Here is a 10665-nt window from a genome sequence, read left to right as displayed (position 1 = left end):
AACGTTATTGTGTCCGTTAATTCTGATATTAAGAGAATTTGTGGTTTGGCCAACGTATTTAGTATTGCAAATATTACATGTGAGCAAATATATGACGTTTTTAGTTTTACAAAAAGCGGGATAAACAGAGTTAGATTCTGAATTAGCGTAGGATTCGGAGTTATCCATCATGGGACAAGTAGGACATCGTTTATCTAAACATTTTTGAAAAAATAAATTTTGGTTCAAGATATGTTGTGTATTGTATATGGAATTAGAATCAGGTTGGTTAGGGTTAAGGGAATGATTCTCCTGTTTAGTATTTAACACTACATCCTCAGGAGTGGGATGTAGCGCAACACGTTTTCTAGCCGAACTAGGGGCAACACAGTGCTGACTTGCCGTATTATTCAAAGTAACGTGCATGAAAAAGAGGATAAAATTAAATAGGGCAAGTTGTGTTAGCAACGAATCCATCTAAAGGTGTTAAAAAATCTGATTCTGAGAAAGGAGGAAATATAGAAGTGAAGAAAGGAGGGGAAGAGTGGGGGATTGCATTTAAAAGTAGCCACGCGCAAAGCTGCAGATAGCTAAAATTAAATGATATACATAAAATATATGAAAACGAAGAAGAGGAAGGGAGAAGGGAAAATGCTAGGCCTAGATGAAGAAAATAAGAGAGAAAGAATGTTAAGAACCTTAAAAAAAAAAAAAAACATCAAGTAGAATAAGTACATATGACTGGCCTGTTAATTCAGCTTTAATTCTACTTGATGATTTTTTTTTTATTATTATTATTTTTTATTAGGTTCTTAACATTCTTTCTTTCTTATTTTCTTCATCTAGGCCTGGCATTTTGTGGTTAATAACTTCTCCATCTATATTTTCTTCTATTTCATTTTATTTTTTGTAATACTTATTTATATACTTGTACCCTGTTTTGCTGCTTGGCACACACAGGTACACATACTTTTCTTTTTCTTTTCTTCTCCCTTCCTCTTCTTCGTTTTCTTATATTTTATATATATATATATATATATTATTTATGTTATATATAATAAGTGGATGGTTGAGTGAGAGAAGACAAAGTGGTAATAAATGGACACTGCTCTTCGTGGACTAATGTTATTAGTGGAGTCACCCAGGGTTCGGTGTTAGGTCCATTGTTTCCTGTATTTATTAATTGATTATATTGATGAAGGTATATCAGGCTTAATGTCTAAGTTTGCAGACGATATGAAGGTTGGCAGGGTTGTTAATAACACTAATGACATTACACTACTGCAACAGGATCTAGAAAAGTTGAGCAGATGGGCTGAGAGGTGGCAACTGAAGTTTTAACATTCACAAATGTAAAGTATATGGGTGGTAGTAACCCCAGAGTAATGTATCAACTGTGTGGCACTATACTCAGGGTGGTAGAGAATGAAAAGGACCTGGGGGTAATTGTGCAGTCAGATATGAAGTTTTCTGAGCAGTGCAAACAGTCTGCAAGAGTAGTCATGGTGTCTTGTCAATCATATACAGGAATGTTTCTAGCAGGGATGAGGGGGTGATTATCCCTTTGTATAAAGCAATGGTCAGGCCACACCTTGAGTACTGTATACAGGTCTGGAGGCCTCATTTTAGGAAGGATGAAGAGCTGCTGGAATGAGTATGGCAACAAGATTGGTGAATGAAACAAAGGATTGCTCTTATGAAGAAAAGCTTATGTTCTGCAAATTGCAGTGTCTGGAGACTAGGTGACCTTACTCAGATCACCTGCGAAGTGATCTGAGTAAGGTCACTGAGTATAAAGCCTTGAACGGTTTTGAGCAATACAATGCTAATGGGATTCTTTTCTTGCTCAGATGAGGGGACACACCTGAGGGGACATAAATTCAAATTGAGGAAAGACAATTGTAGAATTCTAGATGTGCAGAAATATACCTTTAGCCAGTGGGTGGTTGATAGTTGGAACAAACTTCCATCTGTTGTAGTAGAGATCAATTTAAATAAGTTCGAGGCAGAACTAGACAAACATTTGGAGTGAATGGATGGGTGAAATGGGTTTTTTTTTTTGGCTGATGCTATATAAGCTTGCTTATACAGCATTACACTAAATGAATCTGGACATGAATAATGTCCAAATTCATTTTAGTTGTTTGTTTAGCACAATGCTTTCCAAGCTTTTTTGATGATCACATACTATATATTTCAAAAAAAAAAAAAATAATAAAAAATTTTCAACACTCCCCCAACCACGTTTGTTCCTCATTTTTTAAGCTGACAGTAAATAGATCATAGTGCCGTCTGGGTGGTGGTATCTGCGAGAATAAGTAACAGTAGTCTTCTCCATTGGTGAAGCATTACTTATTCAAAGTAGTGCAATAACTGGTTGTGGAGGTATTCACAATATGATATGTACTTAAATGATGCCAAGTCCTAGTTATTTATTAGCTCTCTGTGTGTAGAAATGACTCACTTGCACTAACTTATACATCAGCTGACTGTAAATGCAATGGTACAGCAAATTCCTCTGTTTCAGGGAAGATATATGGTACTAAACACAAGCTTAACTAAGGTCATCTGATATCAATTGTCAGTTGACAGCTTTCAAGAGAAAGAAAGTGGCCAAAGCTCCCTGGCTGTTGAGTATGAAGCATATAAATAAATTCCTAAATTTTTAATATGTTACACAATAATTGTATTTTAATCAATCAATTACAGTATATGCAGTGAAAGGAAATCAGAGTGAAAACAATGCTGATCTGATGATGCCCTTTGCAATATGATGTGATGTCATGCCCACTTCTGAAAGTGTCTACTTTAAAAAATTTGAACAAATCACTTTTAGGTATTGAAGGAAAATGAGATTGCAATATTTTAGCCATTAGCTTTTATTTATTATTCTCTGGGTATTAATGCCCAAGCAGAATCTTTTTATTACCAAAACAAGAGCGTCACTCAATAGGGTGAGCATCTTCTTTGTGGGTTGCTGGGTTCTATCAGTATTTTACTGAGCAAGGCACTCCACTCCCTGTGGCTTAGTAACAAAAAAACAAAAATAATAATAATAAAATTTAAAAAAAAAAATATATATATATATATATTTTTTTTTTTTCAATGTTTTCCTGCTGAATTTCATACATCTACCACTACAGCTTTTTAAGAATAATTCCATAAAATATATAATTACACACAAATCAAGGGTCTCTCTGATTAATTTTGAAAGACCAATTTTTTGTAACACAATGTGTATGAAACAGCAAAATAAAATATTTTGCTTTTGCACCTCATACATTAACTGATAGCATAGCAGTTTTTCTTACCACTATTAAAGAGTGAAGAAGTTTATGTAATAATCCTTATCAAATCACAGTTGGCTTCACCTCTTCCAATTTGGCAAAACAAATTATGTCAGTCTGCCTGATTGGATGTTCATGTTATTCTTACCGGGTACAGTAAATTATTTGGATAAATAAAAATGATGTACAAGTTAATTGCAATAAATTTCAGGAAAAAAAAATAATAAACTTAAGCTGAGAAATTTTTTCCCTCCCTCAGTATTTTAAGTAACAGAAATGCAAGCTTACATATTATAATACTGCATTCACTCAAAACTTTTGCCCTCCTGATAGAAAGAGCTGAAAATGCCAATTAATGTAAGGAATCCTATGCTTACATATGACTGGTATCTTGCAAGCTTTCTCCAATTTTGGAGAAAGAACTGGAAGAAACAGCTTCTACCTAATTACCATACCATTTGAACTGTATGATTGAATACTGTACCATTTGAACATATAAAAATGTCAAGTACATTACATATTTATCTGCCAGCCGGGTGGGTAAAGTGCCTGCCTGGCAACCCAAAGGTCGCGGGTTTGAATCCCGCCTCGAGCTTGGATCAAAGTACTGCAAAAACCTTGGGAGGTGAATTATGGCCACAGAAGCCGATGCACCAACAACTACCCAAAAAAAAAAAAAAAAACATATTTATCTTTCACCCATTAGCATTTTATGCAAATTTTTATAACTGCAATTGGCACATATAATTATATGAAAAATAACAGTCACATCAGTAATAAAAATAAATATCAATTAAAAATTTTGTAACCTATAACTGGTCAATAGTAGTGGCACACACTAAATTTAGCTGGTTAGCATCAAAGATGGTATATTCTTTAATATAAATCTAGATGGTGTGGGAAACCCAAATATGATAATGGTTTCATCTATATATTTTATTTTTGATAGGTCCTGGCATGCTAAAATTATACTTTTGGAAAAAAAAAAAAAAATGGTGGCCCACTCTAATTTTTTAAATATAATTATTCCATCCCTCACTAAGATATTTAAATCTGTAGTGCAAAGTACCATTATAATCATCCTCTCTCTATAAGCAATGAAAATATCAAGTTTAAGAACCTTCAAGCAATGAAAAAAACTTCTGCAGATTAATGTTCTTAATTTTTTCTAGGATTTTTTTTCTTAAGTTCTTATTTTAATTTTGAGTTCTACCACTTAGTATCACATATTGCCAAATCTGTACCAAATATTCAAATGAGATGAGCAGTACTGAATTACAAATAAAGGCAATACCTCTTGAAAGTTAAGTACCTTTTCTTTGTAATGCAGTATTAAGGCAACTTGGCTGATGATACTGTACATGAATGAGCAATGCCACTACAGAAAAAATGTTTCCTTGTACAAATTTCTGTTTGCTTCCATTTATTATAGCAAAAGGGCATAACCCCTGTTATTAATTAATGTACAAAAAAAATTAATTAAAATATAAAAACTATATATGCAATACGATAAGAGAAAAAAATGAGTTAAACCCAACTGAGTTTTGTTAAACCTAATAAAAAAACTATACAGCTGCCACAAATTCTTTTAGAAAAAAGAGTTAACACATTATCATCAATAGTAATTGAGGTTATTACCAGGTTAAAAGCAAGCTTTCGGAATAGTTAAAACATGCTTTTATTACTACTTAAACCAAGAAAAGAACTTTTTTTTCTGTGGTTTTTGGTTAGATTTAGAAGTAGTAGTCTCTTCTAAATTATCACTGCATTTCTTAGGTCCATTATCTTCACTTGGTTTTTCTGTTCTAGAATTGTCTTCTTTAGAATGCTTAATATCAATTTCAGGGATGTCACGAAACACTGAACATCTTCCTTTTCTGGAAATATCAAAATCAACTTTCATATAAAAAAAAAAAACATTGATGCAATTATTTATTAATTGTTCATTATAGCCTTACTTCTTCAAAGCTAAATTGAAATACTTCATCCCAATATATAGAGTGAAAGTGCAACAACTTTCAACAGAATCAACTATATACAGTGTAAAAAAAATCATGACATATCCCTTGAGTTAATGTAATAATTTTTCAAAATATATTTTCGATCTAACACAAATCAGTAGTCATACCACCTTTAAAATTTTATTTAAAGGAACTGTTATAATCATGTAAACTATGCTACAGAAATATTTTTAGAACTATACTTTTGTAGAACTGCATGTTAAAAAATCCTAAATGCTAAATCTGATTATATGCCAAGTACACATCCTCAGAATAACCTGCATTTACCCATGGTCAGACATCAGAAAATACAGCTGCGAGTTACAGGCTCTGAAAAAAACGATAAGTGTTTGCTTTTTATTTGCATAATTGTTATTTTATATTGTACTTAATACGTAGTCTTATAGTTTTAATTACGCTGGTTATTTTTATTTTAATTTATATAAACAGTTTTTGTAGATATACATAATACTTTATAAAACCGTTATTCGTTCGAATATTGCAGGCATTGTTTTTGTATATAGTGATAGGGAATTCAAATTTTTAATTGAGGTAGCTAGGTAGCTAAAACGTATAATTATAGAAACAGTAATACGCTTCACTGTTTCTATTAGATAGCGTAGTATTGACATTTAATTAATTTAATTTATTGATTTTATTAATTTAAAGTATCATGCCCCAAACTAGAGCAGCAAAGCAACGGGCACAAAGTGGCAGGACTGCTGTGACTCGGGGGAGAACTGAGGGGGGCAATTCTCCAACGCATCACAGCCTAAAAAAATGTGCAACTTGTGAAATGTTTGCCGAACTATCTGGAACGAAACATGATATTGCCATGGGGGATGTCTTTGTGTGTGCACGATGTAAGGAGTGTAAGGAAATCAGGCGGCAACTCAGCGTTGTTATGGGCCTATATGAGAGTTCGAAGGACAGGGTGGATGCCCTCGAAAGATCTAAATTGAGGGGCCCATCAGGCTCTCAGCTGCCCACATCAACGCCAGAGCTTGCACTTGGTCATCACGCAATACAGCGGCAACCCCCAAGGCAGAATGCGCGGTCCCTCAGGAACTAGTAGCTGTTGGTGACTCTATTGTCAGGGAAACGGGGAACATGCTTTGTAAAAAGGATAGGTGGAACAGGACCAGAGTATGTCTGCCAGGGGCAAAGGTTGGTGACGTTGTAGAGCAGATATCATCTTTTAAGGGCACAAAAGGTGATATAGTTGTACACGTTGGCACTAATGATATCAAGAGTAGGAGACCGGCAGAATTGCTTAACAAGTACAGGTCACTGTTGAAAAAAAGCCGTGAAATAGGGTTGAATTTGAAAGTGTCTGCAATTCTGCCCAGATAAGATAGGAGGGAGTATATGATGAGAGCCTTGTCGATCAATTCGGCCCTGAAAAGATTGTGCAAGGCTCAAGGGATAGAATTTTTTTCAGCCTGGACTGTACTTGTTAACAGGAGAGACTGCTTCTACAGGGATGGGATACACTTAAATAGAAAGGGTGCAAGAATATTTGCTGATGCTATCGAGGCAGTGTTAGGTGGGTCGGAAAACTGATAGCTTGGGGGGATACAAGGACTAATAGTTTAACGGTAGCTGTAGGCAGAGGTGAAGATGATTCTTGCACAACTTCTATTAGAATAAGTAGCGACCTGGAGCGTGGGGTGTTGGGGGTTTCAGGGACGGGTGGTGGTCATCGTGGAACGGGTGGGTATATGGGATGTATATAAATGCTAGAAGTATAGTAAATAAATTTGATGAATTTGAAGTATTGGTCAAGACATCAAAGGCGGATATTGTTGGAATATCAGAGACATGGTGTCACACTGATATAAGGAATGCCGAACTGGAATTTGGGGAGTACAATGTGTACAGAAAGGATAGGAAGGAGGAGGTGTTATGCTGTTAATTAAGAAAAACATAAAATCAAAAGAAGTGCATCCAGTTGATATAGATGAACAGTGCACTGTTGAGTCAGTTTGGTGTGACATAAGCACTGCGAAAGCAAAAATAAGAGTAGGAGTGTGTTATAGGCCTAATGACTCGAATGAGTACAATGAACAATTGTACAGAGAAATAGTGGGCTAGTAAATCAGAATGTCTTATAATGGGGATTTCGACTTCCCAGATATTGACTGGAACTTGTGGGTTGGTCACTCACACACTAGTCAGACTTTTGTGGATTTATTGGATGATGGTTTTCTGCAGCAGCATGTTCAAGAGGCAACCAGAGAAAGTAATACTCTTGATCTGGTTATCAGCAGTGATCATTCATGTATTAGGAATTTGCAGATAAAAGAACCACTAGGTGGCAGTGATCACAGTGTACTGACGTGGGATTTACTTAAAGATTTAATTACCATCAGGGGTAAAGGAAAGGGATTTTGCTTCCGTAAAGGCGAGTACAGTGGTCTCCGACAGTTTTTAAATTCTGTACAGTGGGATCAACTGACGATGTTACCAACAGTAAATTCTAAGTGGGAAGCATTCAAGGAATTAATCGTGGATGCTACTAAAAGTTTCATACCTATTAAGAAATATTGTTCAAGGTTTAGGCCTAAATGGTTGTCAAATTAACGAATGAGACTCGTAACAGAGAAGAAAAATGCATGGGATGCATACAAATTAACACGTGACACAGAAGCCTTTGATAGCTACAAGTTGATCTGTAACCAAGTTACAAAGGAGGTTAGGCAGGCGAAGGCAGATTACGAGAAATCCTTGGCAAAAGATGCTAAGAAAAACAGCAAGGATTTCTTTACTTATATAAACTCTAAAAGGAAGGGGATGAATCTTATTGGTCCACTTGACATCGATGGTTCGACTGTTGATGATCCTGCTCAGATAGCAAACAAACTGAATGAGTATTTTGCATCTACATTCACACATGAGGAATTATTAAGGTTTGAAAATGGCAGAAGGTTATCAAATTGTAGCAGGATACTTAATGATTTTGTAATAACTGAGAGCAAAGTGGAAGAGAAATTGTTGAAGTTAAACGTAAGAAAAGCACCTGGGGTGGATGGGATCTATCCAGTTATATTAAAGGAGGCGGCAAAGCAACTAAGCAAACCGTTACCCATAATTATGAGAGCATCCTTGGACTCAGGGGAGGTCCCCACAGACTGGAGATGTGCAAATGTATCCCCAATTCACAAAGGGGGATCGAAGGGTGACACCGGTAATTACAGACCAGTTAGTTTAATTTCTGTTCCAGGTAAAATAATGGAGTCGCTGGTTAAATGCATTGCAGGATCATCTAGACAAGACTGCAGCAATAATTCAGACACAGCATGGGTTTGTTAAGGGAAAGTCTTGTCTGACAAATTTGATAGGATATAATGATGTGGTTACAAAGGAACTGGATGCAAAAAATAATTTTGATATCATATATTTGGATTTCAGGAAAGCTTTTGACACTGTTGCGCATGGAAGACTATTGTACAAATTGGAGCAGAATGGTATTAAGGGTAAGTTGCTACAATGGATAAAAGGATGGTTAAGTGGGAGAAGACAGAGGGTAGTAATCAATGAGTGCTGCTCTTCTTGGACTAATGTTATTAGTGGAGTCCCACAGGGTTCGGTGTTGGATCCACTGTTGTTTTGTATATTTATCAATGATATTGATGAAGGAATATCAGGCTTAGTGTTGAAGTTTGCAGATGATACAAAGTTTGGCAGGGTTGTTAATGACAGTAATGGCAGTGTGCTACAGCAACAGGATCTAGATAATTTGGGCAGATGGGCTAAGAAGTGGCAGCTGAAGTTTAACCTTGACAAATGCAAAGTACTGCATATGGGTAGAAGTAACCCCAGAGAAACATACCAACTGTGTGGTACTACACTTAAGGTGGTAGAAAATGAAAAAGACCTGGGAGTAATTGTGCAGGCAGATATGAAGTTTTCTGAGCAATGCAGACAGGCTGCCAGGGCAGGTCATGGGGTTTTGTCAATGATATATAGGAATTTTGCTAGCAGGGAAAAGGAGGTGATTGTCCCTCTGTATAAGGCAATGGTCAGGCCACACCTTGAGTACTGCGAACAGGTCTGGAGGCCTCATTTTAGGAAGGATGTAGATTTACTTGAGCGTGTACAGAGAAGGGCAACAAGATTAGTGAGGGGAATGAAGGGATCCTCTTATCAAGAGAGGCTTAAGTTCTGCAAATTGCAGTGGCTGGAGACTAGGCACTTGCCCAGTGATCTGATTGAGGTGTATAAGGCCTTGAATGGGTTGAGCACGCTGAATTCTGATGGGATCCTTCCACTTGTTCAGATTACGAACCTAAGGGGGCATAAATTCAAATTAAGAAAAGACAGATGTAGATTGGACGTGCGGAAATTTGCCTTTAGCCAGCGGGTGGTTAATTGCTGGAACAAACTTCCATCTGTCGTTGTGGAAGTTGATAGGTTGAATAAATTTAAGGAGGAACTGGACAGGCATTTGGAGGGAATGGTGTGATTTTTTTTTTTTTTTTTTTTTTGGCTGATGATGCATAAGCTCATACATTTGCTTTCTTGCATCACATGCCACTACTACTACTACTACTACTACTATCAGTCCTGTATTCACCATCATGGATTACCCATTATGATTTTATTCTTTTTGTACATCCTTTTCACCTCATACTTGATAACCTCTTGACATTCTAACAAGAGTTGGTAAGAATATAAAAAGGATTCATTCCAGTTTTGTTGGTCCCTATACGTTCTGAAATCTCAGGAAATGAATGTGCTTATCATACAACCAAAACAGCACTTGGCTCCATTCATTGTAAGCTTCTCACTGAAAGATATGATACTACTCAGTAGAGCAGTACAAACTCAGCTAGCAAAAATCAGGGAGATAAAACACTAACACCAATCTTAAAATTCATCAGCCTGACTGCCTGCCCTGTATTAGTCATATTTGTTTAATGCATTCTTATTAAAACTGATCCACTACTATCAAAACTACTTCACTGTTCAGCATATACAGATGTGTTGTAACAGTTCTTGTTGAAAGTGTAAGTATTGTTTTTTGTATGACCACATGTATATATACACCACAAAAAAAGTATATACACCACATGGTGTATATACATTCCAAATTTTCTGAGGAATTTGGTAGTTAATGAAAACTATTTACATAAATTTACACTATTTACATAAATGAAAATATATGAGAGTGCTACCTCCTTTATTAGACTAGACAAAGACAGTAGGAAATTTAAAATCGAGAAAGGAGTTCAACAAGGAGACACAATATCTCCGAAGCTGTTTACTGCTGCCCTTGAGGAAGCTTTCAGAAGATTAGACTGGTCGCAGAAAGGAGTCAATGTGAACGGAGAGTACCTAAACCATTTACGATTTGCAGATGACATTGTGGTCATAAGCCACGATCCCAAAGAATTAGA

The 10665-nt window shown here is 36.0% G+C and overlaps 1 long non-coding RNA gene across 1 annotated transcript in view; it reads right to left on the bottom strand.

Moving 5' to 3' along the window:
- Positions 1-4950: 4950 nt before the first annotated feature.
- Positions 4951-10665, bottom strand: part of LOC150081049 (uncharacterized) — a 40375-nt gene continuing 34660 nt past the window's right edge. Inside the window, exon 4 of the long non-coding RNA XR_016547356.1 lies at positions 4951-5143. This is a non-coding gene — a long non-coding RNA (uncharacterized LOC150081049). The remainder of the gene's footprint in view (positions 5144-10665) is intronic.

The sequence above is a fragment of the Mastigoproctus giganteus genome, chromosome 9, assembly GCF_048544385.1.
Source record: "Mastigoproctus giganteus isolate SK-2022 chromosome 9, ASM4854438v1, whole genome shotgun sequence".
Classification (NCBI taxonomy): domain Eukaryota; kingdom Metazoa; phylum Arthropoda; class Arachnida; order Uropygi; family Thelyphonidae; genus Mastigoproctus; species Mastigoproctus giganteus.
Note: the sequence above shows the minus strand (reverse complement) of the source record. Positions and strands in the feature narration are given on the sequence as shown.